General features: G+C 40.3%; 1 long non-coding RNA gene across 1 annotated transcript in view; it reads left to right on the plus strand.

Moving 5' to 3' along the window:
- Positions 1-262: 262 nt before the first annotated feature.
- Positions 263-20,920, plus strand: part of LOC150061075 (uncharacterized) — a 61,403-nt gene continuing 40,745 nt past the window's right edge. The window contains exons 1-2 of the long non-coding RNA XR_016536189.1: positions 263-348; positions 10,308-10,435. This is a non-coding gene — a long non-coding RNA (uncharacterized LOC150061075). The remainder of the gene's footprint in view (positions 349-10,307; positions 10,436-20,920) is intronic.

Below are 20,920 nucleotides of genomic sequence, written 5' to 3' on the forward strand. Positions count from 1 at the left end.
TATTTTTCATTAGCAATAGTTTACGATCATAGGAGACTTTGAAAGAATGAAAGGCTTACTTCAATCAAGAGCTCACCTTCAAGGTAGACGGTTGCATTCCAGTCCTGCTGCTAGGTGCTTCATGGAAGCCTCTGACTCACTTCCTATTCATTGTTAAACAAATGAAGAATAATGACCTGGAATTCATGTCGCTGGTGGGTGTGTTCTATCCCCAAATGTCTGTTATGTTCTTCTCTTCCCGCAGTCCCCAGCTATCTGAACACCTGGATGAAATGGCTCCTGGGAGAATTCACTCCAAATGGCATCTGTATTCAAAAGAGGACTTTTCATGTGTGCCCTTCCATGCAGGTAAACAGACAAGATTGCTCTCAGTCATTTGGTTATGGTGACCTGCGTGTGTAATTTTCTATGTTCCTGACACCAAGGCACAGCTCTAAGAGAGGTCTGGGGCCAAGGTCTGCAGTGTTTCCTCATAAGCCAGGGAAACTCTGAGCTGAGAGCAGAGCCAGCTCTCCCCCTGGAGGCACAAATCAGTATTCAGTGGCTTTAGGCCATGCACATCCCTGCATCCTTTCCCCCCTCATGGAGAAATACAGTCTGATATTGTGTCCTGAGAGCCAAGTAAGGTGGATGAATGAAGCCAATATGTTGGAAATGAACTCTGCATCTTGGGAGGGGTAGGGGAGGTGAAGTGGGAGAAAACCTTGGGAAGGGGTAACAGTGTTCAAGAAGTAACATACTACCTTATGAATGTAACTGTAAACCCTCTATACATTATCCTGATAATGAAATAAAATTTAAAAAGAGAAAGAGATAACAAAAAAGATACATCTTAATGTTACTTTGGAAATATCCTTATTTGCTGAGGCTTCATTTAAAAAAAGATTTCACTTTAGAAAAGCCTTCATGGCTAGTTCATGAGGATTATATAATAATATTATTTTCATAAATACAAGATCACATACACCTTTCCTTCAAATTCATACCTTGGGCTCTTGATCCCCAAACAGATTGAGTTTTCATGACAAGCAAGCCTGGCACTTCTCTCCCAGTGCTTCCATTAGTCTTTCTTCTGTGCCCTTGGCATTTTTAACTCTGATATGAAATGGAGAGGTTCATTGTTGGTCATGTCTATGTGGGGTTCTAAATGCCTTTTGTACTTGGGTATCCATTTCTTCCTTTGCACTTGGGTTTTGTTGTTTTTATCATTTCCTTGAAGACAAGTCTCTATATCAGCTTCCTCTGCTGATTTACAGGTTTGTCCAGAGGTCTTGAAAGTTGTTATAATGACTGCATCTGTCTGTCTGTCTGTCTGTCTATCTATATCTCTGAATTTAATAATTCTTTAATCTTCTCTTCAATTCCCAATGTTTTTTTTCTTCCACCTGATCTTATCTCATTGGCCACTCTTTCCATTGAGGGTTGGCATTTGCTTTTTGGGTTTTTTGTTTTGTTTTGTTTTTTGGTTTCTTTTGATTGTCAGTTGTGGGGCTTGGACTCTGGGACCTGGACTCTGTTCTTGAGCTCTTCAGCTCAAGGCTACCGCCCTACCCCTGGAGCCACAGTGCCACTTTGGGTTTTCTAGTGTTAATTGGACATAAGAGTGTCACAGACTTTAGTGCCAGACTGGCTTTGAGCCACCATCCTTAGATCTTAGCCTCCTGAGTAGCTAGGAGTACAGGCGTGAGCTACCACGCCAGTGATGGCTTTTGTTTTTTTAATTGGGATTATTAAGTGTTTCATCATGTTCAAGGTACTTTTCAGTTTTCTTTTTTTTAAAGAATATGTATTTTTTTTTTGCCAGTCCTGGGCTTGGGCTCAGGGCTTGAGCACTGTCCTTGGACTTTCTCAAGGGTAGCACTCTACCACTTGAACCTCAGCACCACTTCCAGCTTTTTGCTATGTATGTGGGGTACCGAGGAATCGAACCCAGGTCTTTGTGCATGCTAGGCAAGCACTCTACCACTAGGCCAAACTCCCGGCCCCAAGAATATGTATTTTTTGCTAAATTTCTCACCCAACATATTACATTTCATGTGCATGTCTTAAAATGAATTCTTGACTTCATTTATCAGTTTTTCTGAGTCATCTTTGAGGTCACTGATCACTTTTAAAATTAGGCTTTAGAGTTCTTGGCCCAGCTCTGGACATTTCAATGTCTTGGGATTCAGTTATATAATGGGGATTTTTAGATCATAAGGTGTGTCCCTAAGCCTGCAAGACTGTTGCTTTTATAAGATTCTCAGATGTGTAAGCACAGAGAACATGCCATGTCAGGATACAAGTAATGGTTGTCTACAAGCCAGAGAAAGAAGCATCACCAAAAACAAACCAGTTCTTCCAGCATCTTGATCTTGGGCTTTCAGCCCTTGGATTTGTGAGAAAACAAACGTCTACCACGTGAATCATTCAGTCTGTGAGACATTGTTAGGACAGCCCTATGGACTAGGACATTGGAGATGATAACTTACAAAATTGATTCTTATTCTTTGTTTCAGTTTTGCCCTTATAACAGTCCTGAAAGAAAGCTTTTATTAACATTACCCAAATTTATGAACAAAGGAGTTGTGATTGAAAGAGCTTGTGGTTCTTCTGATGGTAAATGCAAGACTCCTCCAGAATGTATTCATGATTAAAACACTCAAGCCTCTTCTCTCCCTAGTCTCCTTATAAATGGCTCCTCGGTGGGCTTCTCCTATCTGCAGACTGCCCCTGCACCTGGATTGCCCACATGAGAGCTACTTGTTTGGGTTAAGTCTGTCTTACTTTCTGTGCAAAGGGAATAGAGTGTTCCATTCATTGTTGTTTGTAATCTACAGAAAATAGTCCATTTTCCATAAATGTTATTAACATAGTTTCTACATTTTAGGGATTGAATTTGTATCCTGCCTGTCTCGAGGCTTTTGCACAGATGGCTTCCTCCATCTGACCAGCTCTTCCTCAACCAAGTCCCATCACCATGGTGACAGACAGCTACAATTCTTTCAGCGTAAAGGTCTAGCTTTCATTCCTACAGGTGCCTCTTGTGATGTCCCCATCATATGCTTCTGCATAACAGACAAATGAGGAGATTTATCCAAGTAGCTGTTAAATTTCTGTCTTCCCACTTGTGAGTCTTCTGGGGCAAAAGTCCTCCTCTGTCAACTTCACTGGTAGATCTTTAATATGAGAGGTAGATGAATGAATGGATGGATGGATGCAATCAACTCTTGCCCAGAACTAGAAGTTGTCCATTTTTTCATTAATGCTGATATTGCCACCATTCAAAGCAAACAGTCCACAGGCTAGAGATTAGTATTCCTCCCTAGCAGAGCCTACACTGTGCTGCTAGGAAGAGCCTCAAATTGCTCCTCCCTCCTGGCTTCTCAAGATGCTCAGAGGGTGGATGGCAGATACAATCATCTGCTATACTAAAGCAAATTTAAAAACCTGTCTATAACATACCAATCTCATTTCCTTCGACAAACATACACCCAGATAGATTTTAAATGGAGAGTAGTGTTTTGTTTCATTTTGTACATATTTAAGAAATGTGAAGCAGAGATTGTTCATAATAGAAGGAAGAGAAGCCTCTTGTGTAAAGCCCTAGTGCTATGCTCTTATGTGAATGCAGTTATGGCCATTAATGATAATAGGACTTGGGTGCATAATACAGCATGCTTCTGTAAATCTATCCAGAGGATAATATGCCTCTTCGTTTAAAATAGCTGACACTGTGAATAAAAGCCCTTCATTTTTTTTTTACCATTTCTCATTTCTATTAAGAAATGAATCACAGAACATTTGGAGGCTCTAAACTAATTAACTGTGCACATGGATTTGGAGAGCATACACTTTGTGTATACTGTGCTTTGATTATTCCCAAGTCTACTTCCATAGGATGCTGAAGGACTGAGATTTCTGGATAAGACTGAACTTCACAGAGCTGGCTCTGATAGGAGACATTGTTCACTTACCCCTTGGCAAAAGAGAAGACTCCCTAAGTCAGCAGTGGAAATGGAAGGGCAGGTATAGATGGAAGTAAGAACTAAAGAAAATACATGAAATCCTCTAAGTGTCTGCCACATTGCCTAAGAAAGCTGAGCACATGCTCAGAGCCTCTGAAACCTGCTTATCAGGATAGCTCTACTGTAAAGAAAATAGGACTTCCGTGTTATGAAAAAAATCTTTATTTAGAATGCAGAACTGTGCAAAAAAGAAAAAAGAGAGAACAAAGAAAAATGTTATTTAATATAAACATATAAAAATATATATGCTTTCTACTTGCCATATTGTTTTGTATTTGTTATTCACCTAGCTTTTGATGTCTACCAGACCCTTCTGGCTAATGTCGGCATTAGCTGATGTGTGGTCTCTAGCTGTGACATATATAATTAACAAACAAGATAAATATACGCTTTGCCATTCTAATATAAGTAATGTAATTAGATATTTCTCTTTACATTCCTTAGAGAGATATTCACAATCAGCAAAAGAATGATTAAAACAACAAACCAATACACTTCCAGAATTCTACAAAAGACACCATTTCTATAAAAGCCACCAATTCAAAACCAAAGAAATTGTTTGATATGAACACTGGATACACACTCAATGAGGATACATTCAACTGAATTGAATTGGAAAATCAAAGAAATCATTCATATTCAATAGAAAGTCAAGCTTTTCAGATGTCAGGAAGTTGGAAGCCACTCTTTTATTCACAGTTCTTATATAGTTTTGAGGGAAGAAAAAGAAGTATTTGTCTTCTGTTATTTCTTCTATTTCCCTATGTAATTAAATGAAAGCTATAAAGTCTTTATCAGTACAGCCTCTTCACTATTTAAAGTGCATGAACACTATAAAGCAGATAGATCTTTTTTGGGGAAAGGAATAAGGACATGAAAATCTTCACATTTTCACTGAGTTTGTGGGTAACAGAGTCACCTTGGAGGAGAACTCACACCATCAGCACCTAATGGAGAAGTTGTACTGTTTGGATTTCGCAATTTCATCTCTGTCTTATTTCCTTTCTCCCTCAGAGTCCAAACCTCTAAGTTTTATATTGTTTCTTTTTTACTTCCATGCCTCTTTCCATGTTGTTCCCAGGATACTTTTTTTTTTTAAATTTTAGGGCATTTGCAGTTACATCTGGAGCATTTCCAACTTCAGGTGCTTCTCTGTACCTCTGCTGAATAACTTGGTGACTTTCTACTCATAGTTGACTCCAAGGCATGTCTGTAAAATACCCAGGGAGCAAGAAAGAGGCTCATAATATCACTTTTTCAAAGTGTAATAAAATGCCCAAGTCTATCAAGGGCTAGTGGGCCCTTGCACATGACAATTAAACATTAACAGGCCCGGGGGCCCTGGGAGCAGGGCCCAGCAACTCTTTGAAGCCCTGTTTGCCAATTAAACACAGTCTGACATTTGCGTCAAGGTGGCAGGGATCCAAAGCAGAGATAGGAACGTCAACCACTTCAGGGGCATTCATTAGCTCCCCAGACATTCCTGGCGTGGCCTGTTTCTTTACTATTGCCAAATCCACACCCAGCTCGGGAACTCAGGGGCTCTGAGAAAGTTTACTCAGATAAGCTTATTATGGAAATAGCACTTTGTCACCGTTTACTACTCACTCCTTGTTCAATTATCTTTTATCTGTTTAGAGTATTTGCCAGCTCTCCCAAGGCTCTGCAGGATGAGGACATTGGGCTGAAAGCCCTGCCTGGGGTTGCAAGGAAGTGTGTGTGTGTGTATGGGGGGGGGGGGGTACCACTCCGTGCTTGCCATTCTGAGTGCCAGATACTGCACTCCAGAGTTTTAGGAACTGCTAAGAAGATACTAGTTAAAGAAGTGGCATTTTCTGATCATAAAAATTGAGACAGAGACCCAGGTACCTCAAGGGCCCCACAGAACTCAGAAAGGAGTCATTTTGACTACAAAGGTGAGGATTTCATGTGGATTACTTGACAGAATGAATAGCAAGAATTTAACCCACTATCTGCCACCCTACAAGCAAGGTACTTTGGGAAATGCATGCACAGCTACAGGATGACTTTATTGAAGATTTCCTTGAAGGGCCCTGGCCAAATCCCTAGCTTTCTCTCTTCTGTAATACCTGTTATGTCTTGAGGTGCCATTTTCATACATGTGTAGCTGCAAACTGAGTAACTGCTCTTCTCTATGGTCAGTTTATTCCAGATGTTAGGGTACAGGTTGCATTTTTTTTTTTTTTTTGCTACCATGGTGATTTTAAACTGTGCACACAAATCCTTTGCCACTTCTTACCTGGAGAAACAAAGATTCATTCTGCTCCTGCCAGTGTGGGCTGACCAGCAGAAGGAAACAAATGACACTGCCGCTGTGTCTGGTTGTTTCGCTCAGGCTACTTGCCCTGCAGGAAGCTTCTTCCCATATTGGGAGGAGACTCAAGAAGCCCCGTGGAGACTCTACATGATGAAGAATCGAGGCTTCTTACCAACAGCTAGCAAAGAACAGAAGCCTTCCTTCTAAAACATGGGACTCAAGTTAGATACGGGTCCCACAACCCCAGCCTAACCTGAAAGGAGGCATCCCTGTTGACTGATTGTAACCCCAGTTTAACCATATCCACTCAGTCGATCTGCTCCTGAACCCCTGACCCACAGAAAATTGTGACACAATAAATGTTTATAGTTAAGTCATTCATGAGGTAATAGGCCAATAGATAACTAATATACATGCCTCAACTAATTGCCAAGACACTACTAAAAGACCTCAAGGTAACCAGTTGAATTCAAGACCTGAATTCTATAAGAAAGCTTTGCCATGTACAGGCTGTGTGACGTTGGGAAATTCACTCTGCCTTCTGGATGGGCACACTCCTTTTCAAGACACATCACCTTCAAGTTCTTGGATCTGGATTGGCAGCTGTGATGATTATAACTGAACTCATGGCTTTTGTATATTTCACCATCAGCCTCTAGGACCCTGAATCTTAAGTAGAGAGTATAGGTTATTTATTTCTACACACCAACCCTGCGCCCAAAGTTCCTATTGGGCTTCACCCAAGCCAATGAATACTGTTGACCGCATCGTTACTTAGAAGAAGACACATATAACTCCTCACATTCTAAGTACTAAACATTGTAAGACCCTGTCATCACTGCCTATTCAGAAGGGCAGCTAACATTTAACCATGCCACATAACCATCATTTCATTATAAATGGGTAAATCCAGTAGACACAGCCACTTACTTTCTTTTCACTGTCACTGGTGTGTGTGTGTGTGTGTGTGTGTGTGTGTGTGTGTGTGTGTGTGTGTATTTTTTTTCTTTTTCTTTCTTAAACATGTTAACTGGAATCTGGGTAGTGGTTCGCATGTGTAGTCCTGGCTACCTGATAGACTGAAGATGGCAGGATCACAACTCAAAACAGACCCAAGAAGGAAAACAAAAAGACTCCATCTCAGTGGAAAAATCTAGATGTGATGGTGCACGTCTGTCTTTGGAAGCTATGATGGGACATCTAAAATAGTTGACTGTCAGTCCGGGCTCACACCATGTTTAAAGGGAGGCTTTACCTCAAAAATAACCAGTGGCAAAATGGGCTGAAAGTGTGACTCAGTGGTGGAATACCTGCCTAGCAAACATGAGATTCTGTGTTCAAACTCCAATAATGACTATATGAGTGTATGTGTGTACATATATGTGTGTGTATACATATACGCATATGGGCTAGGAAATATAAAATTCTCCTTAATCTGAAAAGGATTAGTAAGGAAGTGGATGCAAAGCCAGTGTGGCCCTCTACAAACTCTGAGATCTCAGGAAGCAGATGAAAGATTTGTTTTGTCTTTGGCTGGATCCCCTATCATCCTGCCTGAACCAACAAACGTCAGGGCAAACTTGAGAACTGAACCATTGTGGCATTAGACTGCATTCCCCCTTCAGAAAACCAATGTGATGTTTATTGTTTAATCATTTAGTCTAATACCTTTAGAAATGGTGAGTCTCATGGGAAATGAGACAAAATTAGAAATATCCTGAAATGTCCATAAACTTTAGATATTTCTCTTTAGCCATATTAGTTTGAATGTTTTATGGGAGTGAATTTGATACTGTAGTCAGAGAGATAGAGATGAGAAAATATCTTCATGCTTCTTTCCATTGGGTACCACTAAAATACGCTAAAACTCCCCCAAATGTGGGCCTACTAGCATACTTGAAAAAAAATCTGAAGGTGATAAAACTATTAAGAATTAACTCGACCAAAATATTCAGGACCCCAGATGAGGTAAAATATACATTCAATCTACTCAAAATATAGATTGAATATATATTCAATTCATACACTCAGAGTACTTTATAACCAACTTTAGGTAATACCTACAACTGAAAAAGAATATTACAAACCATTGTATTATTATAACACTTATTACATTCTATTTGCCAAGAAAAGTCTTAAAATAGAATTTAGGTTTATTTGTTGACATCTACTTATAAAAGAGTTCATTGAGTTTGATTCTCTAGTGCAAAATTCAAAGCTTAGAATACTTATACAATTTTTTCTTACCATGATAACGTCAATCAACCATTATGATTCAAAATAAGTGTGTGGGGCAGTAGGGGGAGAGAGCATGTCATGCTGTATTTTTGTTTTTTTTTGCCAGTCCTGGGCTTGAGCTCAGGGCCTAAGCACTGTCCTTGGGTTTTTCTCAAGACTAGAGCTCTACCACTTGAGCCTCAGCACCACTTCCAGCTTTTTTCTATGTACGTGGTACCAAGGAATTGGTGCTAGGAAAGCACTCTACCACTAGGCCAAACTCCAGCCCTCCCCCCAATGCTATTTTTTCTAACTTTATTGGTTTTTTTGTAACTATTTACTTTTAATAGATATCACTGTCTGTTTCAACACAATATGTCTGATTTTCTATTAAAATATTCAGTGAGTTTTACACTAGAAATACAATTTTTGAAATTTTTTTTTATTTTAGAAGTCTTCATATCTCCATCTCCTTTTTAAGCCAGTCAACAAACTATAACACAGACTGAAAGAAAACTATAAAAAAATGTAAGTTATTTGTATGTGTTCAAAATAAATCCCTCAAATATCCCCAAACTCTTTATGACGTAGTACTGCATCTGGCCTATACATAGCATGGGGGAAATATGGTTTTCTTCCTACCTCCCTCCCTCCTATTCTTCTTCCCTCTCTCCCTCCCTCCCTTCCTCTCTCTCTCTCTGTTTCTTTATTTCTTTCTTTATTTATTTATTTATTTTTCTTTCTTTTATTTCCATTTCCTGGAATTTTTTCTTTCTTTCTTTCTTTTGCCAGCTCTAGAGCTTGAGCTCAGGGCCTGAGTACTCTCCTTGGGCTTTATCAAGGCTACCACTCTACCACTGGAGCCACAGCACTACTTCCAACTTCCTAGGAGAACACCTCTGTTTGGGGATTGCACTGTGATTGGGTTGTGTGTTTGTGTATGTACATGTGTGTGCACATAGTCCTTTGTGAGGCTCCGCACAGCAACTAATTCTTGATGAATTTCAAAAGCAATGTGTGGTCCCTGAACTCAATCACAGGTCTAAACTGGCAATCCCTTCAGAGAGAAGACAGCACCCAAGGATCCAAGTCAACAGATAGACCATGCTAGGGCTCTAGGTCTAGTGCTGATTTGGTGTGGTACTCCCAAGATCCTTTTATAAAGAACCCATAATTCAAATTTTATCATTGAAATCCCTGTCAAAAATAACTGGGACCAAAATAACATATTTCTTTGGCATTGTATGAAGTTAAAGGTTTCCACAGCTACCCACAGACATTGACTCATGAGTTCTCATAACCAAGAAAGTTATCTAAGGAACCACTCTTTACTCACTTGGTGTATAATGATGAATGCAATGGTTATTCATTGAACAGGCATTTATTGACCACTTACAATACCATCTACCATAGACTACTTCGTACATTCTACATTATAAAGAAAATTCCAAGAAAAGATCACACCCCTGCTTGCATCCTCCCCAAGTAGGTTTTTTTATATGAATCAATTTTTATATAAGTCTATATTTGCAAATATAATCGAGAAGGTATACTAGAGGTGTGAAAAGGGATGGAGCTGTCTCAAAGACACATTGCTTTGTTTCAGAGCGTATAGAATTAAACCCAACACATTCACTCATCATGGCTATGGAATTAAATTCTGACAGATGTTGACTCAACAAAACCAAAGCCTATTTCTAGTTCATGATGGCAGAATGTGAATGTGTAGGAATGTGCTTTCTCTCTTTTCCTTGGTCATTTTGGGACCCAGCCCTCCTTCCCACGGTGTCTCTGTTCTCTCTTAGGTCTCATCACCATCATTACTCATCTGGCAGACAGGGAAATGTAGAAGGGAATTCACGCCAAAGGATTCATGAGACAGACCTCTCATTGGCCCAGTTTCCTCAAGTGTAACTCAAGTGCCTGTCCACAGGTAAGTCCAAAGGAGACTGAGGAAGAAAGTCTGGCTACGAGCTAGGAAAAAGGAAGTAGAGACTTTGATGATGTTTTTTAAGGTGCATTGCATTAAAAATTTGAGCTGTCTATCACAGTACTTTGTAACATTATGAGGTTTATTTCATCACATCAACACAGACATCAAGATATCTGGAGAACAAGGCTGCAGTAGAGATTATTTTAGGCCAAGGAATAGGTATTTATTCAGAGAATGGAAAAAAAGGTCAGCTTGGCTCATGATAGAAAGAATTTACCTCATACATTTAAAAAAATTATTTGGTATTTGAGAAGCTAATAAGAAGTATTGCAAGAGTAACAAAATTTTACTGTTTTCTAGGGTTCCGTTTTTATGTTTTTTAAATGGAGTGTGCTGAAGGTGTCTATTATTTTGTTCAGTTGACAGTAGAAAAGTTGTTACTGTTACTGATACAGAACCCATTGCTATTTTTGGTTGTTTTATATTATGTATGTTGTATGTAATGTGTGTACATATGTAATTCACATTTTGGGGGTTTTTACGGTGTCAACTCTGACATAAAACATCCCAGTTTATTATGCTGAGTGGATATACAGTAATTAATATTCATATTGGTCTAGAAATGGGAAACTTATTCATTCTATTTGTATAGAGGTAAAACACTTTATTAAATATGTAAGATTTTAGCCATGTGGGTTTGATTACAGAAGCTAAGAAAGTATTCTCCATGAGAAAAATTACTTCATTCATATCTTCACTTAAATGTTCCCTCCTTCATAGAATCTTCTCTGATGATCATGTGAGTGTATGTGTGTTATCTAAATAAATAAATAAACCTCTGTATCTGTTCTAGAGCTCTCGATACTTCAATTTACTTTACATGCTGTACTTATCTATGTGTGCCACAGATCATCCTAGAATGTAAGCTCCTCCAGTGACTTTGTTTCTATTGCTCAATGAACTAACCTGTTCACCTGGCCACCAATATTTACAGACATATGTTGAATTAAAGTAGAAATTGAAAGTCTGAAAAGTAATTGACCTATAGAGTGCAAAGGTCCCACAAATTTAAGATGAAAATGCTAGAAAAACTCCGAGTTCTTTTAATTAAATGTTCTCTTTACCTCATTCTTTCCATATAAAATTCTTTCCAATCAAAATAAACAAAATGGAAAAAAAACACAAAAATACATTTGTAGGAAGAAAAAGGAAACGAAGGTCAGAGAGTTCCCTTCAGTCCTTGGTAGAAAGGCATTAATCCATTTATGAGGTTCCATACCCATGACCTCATCACCTTCTAATATTGTTATATTGAGTTTAGGGCTTCAACACATGAATTTTGTAGGGACACAAACATTTACTCCAGAAAAGCATATACCTAACTTTGTAGAAACAGATACATGTCTATGCGAGGTTTCACAATACTGATGTGCCATCTTAGTATCATACTTTTATGAGAATAGGGATGTATATCTATGTCATTTAGACAAACTATTTAAAAAATCACCAAAGTTGAAATCAGAGAAATTTAAACCTTGGTTCTGCCTGCTGTAAGATAACTGAAAATGTCCATAAAACCACTCAATTACAAATTCTATCAGTAGATATTTCTTTAATTGTTATAGCCCATGAAGTAGTTTATCTTTGAAAGGCTGGAATATAGTAATGAATCAATAAATAACCATTGGCAATAAAGAAGATTAGGAGACATGGTGAAATATACTTGGGAATCCAGTGATGTTGTGTCGTCTTGCTCTGTGACAACAGAAAAACAAACCAAGGCAGGACTGGACCTTAACCCGGACCAGTTGACTTTGCAATGCTGAATAGGCTTAATGTAGGTGTTTAGCTAAAACTTTTTCATTTGTTGAGAGATTATTAATTGATACTTCACAGGTTGCCATGAACTAATCACTCATTACCTGTCTTCATGTGTCATGACTTTATAATTGATAAAAGGCATTTGAATATGTCATTTTATTTCAAACTTGGAAGGACAGAAAATGAAATCCTGCTGATTAGGAGTTAAGTCACTCTCTCAAGGAGACAGACAGTAAGAGTGATACAGATATAGCCCCAACAAGTCTTTGTCTGTCCCTCCAAAAGAAATCCAAACCACTCCTAGGTCATGGGGCCAGAAACAACACAAATTCCTTCTTGGGGCTCTCCAGCATTGTCTGAGAGTGAGGTGTCCCCAGGATAAACAGCATGACTTCCCGGCCTTGCTGAGATGGTACAACATGTTTCAGACCTTTACATCATGTCTGTAGAATTATCTTCTCTTCGGTTTGGTAAAAATAGTCCCTGCACTCATGGTAGTCAGAGCCAGCGCACATGATGCCTCCTTATCTGGGACATGCAGGCCTCTTACAGTGAGCCCCACTCAGCCACATGCCCTGGGAACCACTGACCACGGCTCAGCAGCACGGAAACCTGAACATCCTGGTTGCTCTGGGCCTGCCTCTTCCTGACAACTTCCCATGTCTATCGCCTTCTACCACAGTTGTCTTTTTAAGGGGTGAGGACATTACCAATCGTCAAAATTGATAACTACTCAAGCTTACTGGCTTAATGATGGATGAGTTGTGCAGACATTCGTTGAGGGCCTTTCACCAAACCAGATTTTGTCTATGATAATGGGAAGAGAAACAATGTCTGCCCTTGCAGATTTTATATTCTCTAAAGACAGACATAGCATTAGTATCAGATGTCCTAAGTAGAGAACACAGAACGATACGGGGGAGGGATGTTACAGATGGGAAATACCAGAAGCAAACAAGTGCTACAGGCAGTGGTCTGCAATCGAAATAAGGCAAACATCTGACACTGAACCAGCAATATTGAAAGACTTGCTCCAGGAAAAGAAAGAAAATATGTTCAGAAGTCCTATGGTATCAGAATGGCTGCTATGGTCCAGTCACATTGAATGCTCATGTGACTGGAGCAGACTAGGGGTAAAGAGTAGAAATAGGATAAGAGAGGTGGGGCAAGCTCCTATAGAACAAGGTCACAGAAGTTCCTGAGGCTCCTTTACAGAATAGGAATGAAATGGGAAGCCACTGGACAAGACCAAGAAAGCAGGCAGATAATCTGACTAAAAGGAGGCAGGGCTGTAAGACCAGGCTAAGGGTATGGTCCTTGGCAAGGAGGATAGAAAGAGAAAGATCAGTCAGAAAACTGTGGCTGGCCTAGAGTCCAACAGATGACAGTGCAGGGGACAAGTGGCAGAACTGGTACGATTTCTCAGTGGAAAGCTATGAAGGTAAAATGAGTCAAGGACACCTACAAGGTTCAGAGCTTAAGCAACAGAAGTACGACGACTAAATGTGTGTGTGTGTGTGTGTGTGTGTGTGTGTGTGTGTGTGTGTGTGTCATAGGTGTCAACATTTCACTTTGGTTATATTGATTTTGATGTCTACTCCCCTGTCATGCATTATCTGTGGGGTGGGCAGTAAGATTGGAGGGTGGGAGAACATTCTGGTATTGAGATTAAAAATCGGGGCATCTTCAGCGTGTAGACAGCATTTATTTAAAGGCCACAGGACTTGAAATGCATGCAAATTTGTGTCCCTTCCAAAACTTCATGTTGAAAGTCCGATTCCCAATGTGATGGTATTTGGAAATGAGACTTCTGGGAGGTAATTATTTTAGCAAAGATCAAGGGCAAGGCTCCTCTAAAACATTAATTCTCTCTTCTCCACTCCTTTTATCTCAAAGGAGAGCCCTCACCAAGAACTAAACCATGTTGGCACATGAATCTTGGGCTTTCAGTCTTCTGCTTCATGAGAAATAAATACTATTTGCACTCATTTGTTACAGCAGCACTGACTAACGGAAGACAAGACTAAGACAATGAAAGGAAGCGAGGGCAAGGAGTTATCATGGCCTAGACACTGTTATGCAAAGGTTGGATGGGGAAGGACATGTCAGGAGAGGAGACTGAGAAGCAGCAACAGAGTAGACAGGGGAGAGATGTGAAAGCAGTGAGTTCTCAAAGCTAGTGACGAGGGTGGATGAAGAAAGAGAAATGGATTGTGCCAGCTGCTGTAAGGCAGCCAAATCAGAAGATAACTGATAACTGGCCATCAGCTCTGGCAAACTGGAAATCATTATGATATTTTACAAGGAGAGTTTCAGCGTCAGAGTAAGCTTCAGAAAGGGTTACAGGGGTGTATTTCAAGTTCACAGCTCTTCTAAAAAGTTGCCCTGCACCCGAGTGTGAAGATGGGTAGAGAAGTCAAGAAAGTTTGCATTGTCTAAGATGAGAGAAATAGAAGCATGGTTTGTATGCAAGTGTGAACGTAATACAGGAAGGAAATCTGTTGGGATGTTATTCTTGGCAGACTGATGGAACCTAGAACACAAAGGGAATAGTGAGGCACCATCAAGGCCAGACCTAGGGCAGGAACCAAGAAATTCCCTCTCCACAACCAGATGGTCATTGTTTTAGGCTGGGATCAGTTATTTTCCTCTGTAGCCACTCAACTCTAAGCATAGATCGTACCTGCAGTCACAGGCAACAAGGGAGTGGTAAGTAGGGCTGTATCTCATCCAACTGACCAATGAACAAGTGGCCTGCTTGGAGCCATAACTTACTGATCCTTGATCTAGGGCAAAATCATAGAACAATACCTTCACGTCTGTTCTTGATCTAATACTCAAGCACTGACAGTGAGCTGAAGACAGAGGTTTCGTTTTGAAGCCTGAATAGCGAGCCTCACAAATTTTGGAGTTGAAGGGAACAAGAACTCATTCTTTCTATAGTGATTCATTAAAAAGCAGTATCCAATGGATGGTAGACCCTTCAAGTTGGAACAAAATGTATTTACCTCAATTGTATCATCAGGCCAACACATGGTTCTGTTTAGTAACCATGGACTAATTAATTAAAAACTTTTTGTCAGAAGATCAATAAATGAATGAGCATTTTCCCTGGTACCTCAGCTAAAACTAGACCATCTCTGTAGCCACGTGAGAAGGACAAAGGAGGGAAAATGAGGCTACATGAAATGATGCTAATCATTTGTGTGCTGCATACTCACCTTTGTTGGTTGAATACAATTATTAGTGAGGAAGTGAGTGTTGTTTCTTTTAATGAAATCAAACCAGTGTGGTCCCACTAAAGAGCAAACCAGACGAGAAATGCTAGTTGTCTCTAAGCAATAGGATTACTTTCAGAATGAAGATTCTGATGGTAGTGGCTGTGATGATGGTAATGAAGATAAAGGTAAGGAGAAAGAAAAGGAGGATGGTGACAGTGGAGCAAGTGAAAGAGGAGAGGTGCCCACTCCATTTACAGTTCTCATATTCATTGCTCCCTTTCCACTCAGCAGTAACAGAGTTCAAATATTACAGAACTCAAATCAGCTTTGGGTTTGAGTCCTAGCCTTTCCACGTATTACCAGTTCATTCTGGAGACTAATCACTTAGGCTTTTCTGAAAGATCTCAGCTTCCTCCTTAATAGAAAAGGAATACATGTGACCTTGCATGCCTAACTAATTCTTGGCAGAGGGCAAATTGGCTTGAAAATGAAAAATACTGTGTGGTCCTGGCTTACTATTAAGATGATTTGTCTCTTCTCTGCCAGGCGTTCAGCACTGTGTCCTTCTTGAGATCGCGTTCTTCTGGATCTCTACTTGTGAAACAGGAAAGCTGAGAAAAAACTAGCTTCAAATAAAAGACTGGGGATTAACATCAATCAAGAGTATCCCTCAGTTAGCTTGATTTGAAGTTTAGGAAGGACTTCCCCAAGCCCTCCTTAAGTAGGTTCTGAACTATGTTATCATTTCTCTCATTGTTGTCCACAAGGATGAACTTTATCACCCATCTTCCTCTGTTGTAGGTCCCTCATTCCTCTGTCTTCCTGACTATCTAACCAGGTATCCAATTCCTACCAGTTCCAATGACAGGTGGATACCAAGTCCAGCAAACTAATAGAAACCTTCACCCTAGAGCCACATCTTGAAAGGGAATTATCCTCTTTTCTGGATTCCCTGTCAGGGGTACTGCTGAACCTTCATAATCTATTTGTTCTAGAATCCCTCACTTGATGGTAGAATGTGAGAGCAGAAACTCCCACATAGGGTCCACTGCATTGGTAGTGCAACTGGCCAAATATCCAGACCTTTGTAGATAACAAAGAGAGACCTGCTATATTTCCTGGGCTACTTTATTCAGGTACTTATATCCCAACAGCTATACGTTACCCATATACCATAACACAGAGCCAAAAACCATTATCTCCATTGTTCCCGATAGCAAACTATTTTACTCAGAAAATAATTCCCATGTTTCCCCACCATTTGTCTGTCTCCCTGGTGATGGAAAAGAAGCTGTGTTCTTAGTTCTGATCAGAATGGGTAGAAGAGCATATGTCACTTTGGGATTGAAGCCGTTACGGTTTTGTTGTTTTCTGCCACTTCCTGCCTTCATTGCCTAGATGTTTTTTTTCATATATTTTTATTGTAATTAATAGAAGGGTTACATGATATTTGCCAGATAGATGGTGCATTAATTCCCATACATTGATACCCTTTCACATGTCTTGGTCCCCATTTCCCTCCCCCCAACCCCCACCACCCCAATAATCCCCAAAGCGTGGTCACAAGATCGTCAGAATGTTTGTCCTCCACTAATGTGAGCTGAGTAAGAAAGAAGCCTTCTTCTGCCCAAATATTACAATTTCTAGACTTGGCTTTGGAGTAAATTACCTTGACTGGTCCCTCCTACAACCCATACTTAGCAAAAAGCATATCTTCAAAATTCCTTTTCCTATTCATGCATACTCTAAGGAAATGTTTTTTTTGTGGGGAAAAGAAAATGTTTAGGATATGGCTCTGCCTACTGCTGTGAACACGAACTACCAAGAGAGCATTTGCACATCTTTTATAAATCAAAGCTTCGAACTGCAGAGCTGTAATTGGATCCACAAATGTCACCAATATGCCTGAGTTCTTGATCTTGAAGCACAACAAAATTACATGATAGTGAGATTGTCAGATGCTTTTGAAATGGTAGACACCATGACCAAAAGCCCAAGGGCACATTCTGTAGTCAAATACTCAATATAGAAATAATGATTCTGCTTAATCATTTCCTTATAATGCCTTAGTTTCTTGGTCTAAGAAACACTCAATGATACATCTTCTTGCGATGTACTCCCCATTATCATTGCGAACTCTTCCTCAGATCCATTAGTTTTGCAAAGAGTATAAAAGGATTCTGGGCAAAGGATAAATAAATCTAACGATAGATGAGGTGATCCTTGTAGCCCCCTGTGAATAATGGTATTTATTGAGTTTACAGAATGCAAAAACACCATCAGGAACCACAGCAAATATTTATTTAGCACCCACCTCGTGTCAGACACTTTGCTAAGAGCTTTTCCCCAATCTCTCAAAGCAACTGTACAAATTGGGCATGCCATTTGCCATTGTAAAAGGGATGGACAGTGAGTCTCAGACAGGCTTAAAAATGGAGACCTGTCACGCTCCAAGCCATGCTTTTTCCATGACATCATAGGCCTTCCATTCAGATGCCTCTGCCACCAGCCAGATGCCTTCAAGTCATTTGGCTGCTGTCCAGTCTAAGACAGGAGCCCAGTGGGGACTTCAGCTAGCCTTCTGAGCACCTATGATGTTTAAACTCCTGCGTTGAGGCCTTTCTGGAAGAATCTTGTTGCCTGACTTTATGCCTGGTGATCAGATGATTGCAAGAGTCCCCTTCCAGGTCACACGTGCCTCCTTTATGAACATGATGGCTGCCGTGGAACTTCTTTTTAATGAAATATTTTGGGCCACTCCGTCAGCTGTTTGGGTTCAATGAGAAATTGATGCCTCTTTATTCAAAGCTCTGTCAGGAGCTTGGAAAACATACTACTTTGAAAAATGAGGGTATTTTTTTCCTTAAGATTAAAAAAAGAAAGCTCCAATGATTTGAGAACTTCTCTGGTTGCCAGTTGGCCTCACTTCTTCCCAAGGAGCCAATCAAGAGCCACCATGGTAATGAAAGCACCCTCTTCCCCCGCCTGGCTGCTTTCAAGAGTGATTAGCAGAGGGGACTCATAGGCCTTGGTTTTGTGTTGTTTTGTTTTTTTTTCAGGGGTGGGGGTATTCTTTTTCCTTGCACTTGGAGAATAAGTTAATTATGATTGGTTAAAATTTGTGTGTTTTGCTTTTATCCCTGAACCACAATTAGAGCTCCTGACAGCCTCCTGGCCCTCAGAAATTCCAGCTGGTATAATAATTGATAACCGTGGTTATGAATAGATTGGAAACAAGACTGTGAAAGAATGCCCAGCCACTTCAGAGGGTCATTTATAGCACACTGAAGGGAAAGGAGAATTTCAGGCCTTGGAAAGCTTAGAAACAGAACAGAGTTTTTATCAGTTTCCCTGACACTGGCAGATCAAAGCCTGGGCTGCGCTCTCTAAGGGTTACAGATAATGGGGTGGCCGCTAATTCATTCTGCTGCTGAAGCAGAGGCCTATTCAGAAGGGTAAACTGGGGAGTTTTCATAGCACTGCTTTGTAGTCTTTATCATAGGACCAATGCAAGAATCACCTTTTTATTTTAATGAGACATTTGAAAAGTATTTGATTCCCTCTGGCTAGGGGCTTTTTCCCCCAACCGAGACACTAAGAAAGGGTCTCCCAATGGAGCCTCATTTTCTGAAAGCAATAGTATCTGCATTCCACCCATCTCTCCTCCACCCCCTCCCCAATCAGTTTAATAATTCCTGAGCAAGTAAAAGCTGGGCATCTGGGAAAGGAACAGAAAGAGCTTGCCAGTGAGTCCCAACAATTTGTATTTGCTGTCTTTCTGAGAGGAAATATATAAGATACAAGTTCAAATCCTTTCTTCATCGTGCTGTATGTGTGCAATTTGGGGGACAGCTTTATCCCTAAGCCTTCCCTTCTGCCCTGAAATAGTGGAAATAACAACTATTATGTTGTGTGGCTAACAAAGTTCAATACCATATGATAGCATCTAAGGCATTCAAATGGAGAGGAATGTAGAAGCATTTTGTGATTGAACAAAAAAATGAATGATCCTACAGAACTCTCTTAACTGTTAAGAGGAATAATTGTTAATATTATAAGCATTCGTTAATCATTCATCTACACCAAATTAAATCCCCTCTAAATCCATACGATGAAGTCCCAACCCCAGAAACTCAAAATGTGATTGTATTTGGAGACTGGTTCCTTAATAAAGTAATTAGGGCAAAATAAGATGATGGGTATGGGGCTGGGAGCGTAGCCTAGTGGTAGAGTGCTTGCCCAGCATGCACGAAGCCCTGGGTTTGATTCCTCAGTACCACATACACAGAAAAAGCCAGAAGTGGCACTATGGCTCAAGAGGCAGAGTGCTAACCTTGAGCAAAAGATGTCCAAAGACAGTGCTCAGGCCCCGAGATCAAGCCCCCCCCCCCAAAAAAAAAAGATGATGGGTGTGTGAGTCCTAGTGCAATGTAACAAGTAGCCTCCTAAAAATAGACAGAGACATGAACAGAGAACCAGAAGACACAGGGTGAAGACAGTTATCTATAAGTCAAGAAGAGACTTACAAAAAAGCAGTTATAGCCTCTGGAATTGTGAGAAAATGAATTTCTGTTGAGAAAGCATCTGTGGTGTATTGCAATGACTACCAAGGCATGTGAGATAAGCAACCATTATATTGCTGTCTAAGCACATTCTAAAGCTGAGGGTTTGGGAGGTTAAGGGATATTTCTTCTTCCCTCCTTCCTTTCCTTCCTTCCCTCTTTCCTTCCTTTCTTTCTCTCTCTCCCTCCCTCACTCTCTCCTTCCTTTGTCTTTCTTTCTTTCTTTCTTTCTTTCTTTCTTTCTTTCTTTCTTTCTTTCTTTCTTTTCTTTCTTTCTTTCACTGGTCCTGGGTCTTGAACTCTGGGCTGGGTTCTGTCTCTGAGCTTTTGTGCTCAAGGATAGTGACCTACCACTTTGAACCAGAGCTCCATTGTGGTTTTTGTTTTTGTAATTAATTGTAGATAAGAATCACACAGACTTTCTTGCCCAGCCTGGTGGGAATATTTCTTTTGGGGGAAGAAATGACATAAGAATTGCAGTTGTGGAATGGATTTACCAGCATGAGTCTTTAAAGCCCATGTAATAGTCTCACTGAGTTTGAGATCGTACACTTGTAAAGGAATGACTTGTAGAGGAATGAACAGGGATTCTGCACTCACATTCGTTCATGTTCTGAATTATCCATGTGAAAGACAGAGCAGCCTTCAGTCCATTGATGCCTCTCATCTCCAGAGTCCTTCCTCAACACAGGGCATAGGCATTGAGGAAGGCCTCTGCCTGAGGCATTTGCATGAAGCCCAAAGCAGCCACCTAGACAGGCTGACTGCTCAGACATCAAGAAAGGGATTTGCAAAGCCCATTGATCACTGTTGCTTCTGGACAAGCTAGGGACAGATTCTACACTGCTGTAGCCCGAGTCTGCATAGCCATCCATGCCTAT

Source organism: Megascapheus bottae, chromosome 7 (genome assembly GCF_031878675.1).
Source record: "Megascapheus bottae isolate mThoBot1 chromosome 7, mThoBot2.hap1, whole genome shotgun sequence".
Lineage (NCBI taxonomy): Eukaryota > Metazoa > Chordata > Mammalia > Rodentia > Geomyidae > Megascapheus > Megascapheus bottae.